This window comes from Anoplophora glabripennis, unplaced genomic scaffold (genome assembly GCF_000390285.2).
Source record: "Anoplophora glabripennis isolate ALB-LARVAE unplaced genomic scaffold, Agla_2.0 scaffold4142, whole genome shotgun sequence".
NCBI lineage: Eukaryota > Metazoa > Arthropoda > Insecta > Coleoptera > Cerambycidae > Anoplophora > Anoplophora glabripennis.
The window spans coordinates 1,135-2,462 of record NW_019420216.1 but is presented as its reverse complement, the minus strand read 5'-3'; positions in this window follow the sequence as shown (position 1 = coordinate 2,462).

The following is a 1,328-nucleotide window of genomic DNA, read 5'->3' as shown; positions in this document are numbered from 1 at the left end:
ACTGGAAAAAAGCGCCTGAAAATTTGTCGGACAAGGTATGGACTACGTTTTTTAGGCAATTTTTAGTAAGTTAAAATGAAAATTGGGTGTTTTGTAATCGGAAAACCATACCGCGCTAGAGCGACATGTTGGAGATGTCGGACTCGACAATTGCGCCCTCTATTTTGTCGGACAACCCAATTTGCTTCTTATTTAACACATTTTCTTTTAATTCAAATAAAAAATTTGAGTGTTGTAATCACAAAAGAGAACCCGCCCAGAACGACAGGTTTAAGTACTCGCAGTGCGGAAAAGCGCCCTTCCCATATTCTAAAAATTTTACAGCGTGGTAGACTCGTTAAAATGAAGCGATCCAGACCGTTTTCATGACTTGTAATCAGTTCGAAAAAAGGTCGCTGGCTTGGGGACTAGGATTAGCTATTTCATATTTCTACAGCCATGGACGATAAAACTTTCCAAACCAAAGTACATCTTTTATAAAACGAGATTTATTTATTATACTATAAACCCCTTTTAAAATCGCTTTTTTTGTCCGCTGTTCTGTCAGTACCGATAAAGATTTTTTCAGTAACAAAATTATATGAGAAAGAAAATGAAACCGTATTAATCTTGTATAGCCGGAATGAAGATAAAATGCCACAAGGAATTTATCATTTGTCTGATCGAGTTCTTGTCATGTTAGAAAATTGCTGCCTCTGTCTCTGTCCAAGTCACGGCTGTCGAAACCAGTTAATTTATATGTACCAATATATTCAACTTTCTATTTAAGGGACAATATTACACTTTCAAATACGCAGAGGCAAGATATGGAGCTAATCCCTTGAATTAAAGGAAATATTTAAATACAGAGTGTCCAGAAAAACTGTTAAGTTACTAAATAGTTATTTTTCGGGTAAAAAAAAACAAGTAAAAAGGCTTTACACTGGAGCGACATAATATTATTTGTACCAACGAAAAGTGAATCTAATACATAATATCTCAGGAGTGCACGGCATAAAAGTCGTGAATGTTTAGCAGTAATGTCAGTCATCAGTCGTATAACTTTTCCTCTACAGACCTACGTTACTAAACCCGCTGCATAGGTCATTCGAAGCGAAAAGAGTTCGCTACAGAAGAAGAAAAGTTGTAGTGGTTTTTAAATGTGCTGCGAAAGTGTGCAGAGGTGTTGAGTGGGGAGAGACGAAATGTGCGAGAGGAGAGACAATAAAGACACTGGCACTACTGGCAGATCGTCGAGAGTTGTTCAAGGTGGTTGACGGTTGTTTGATGACTTGGAGTGTTTTCCTAAATAATCTTACATAAGTAAATTTGTGTACCTATGTATGTAA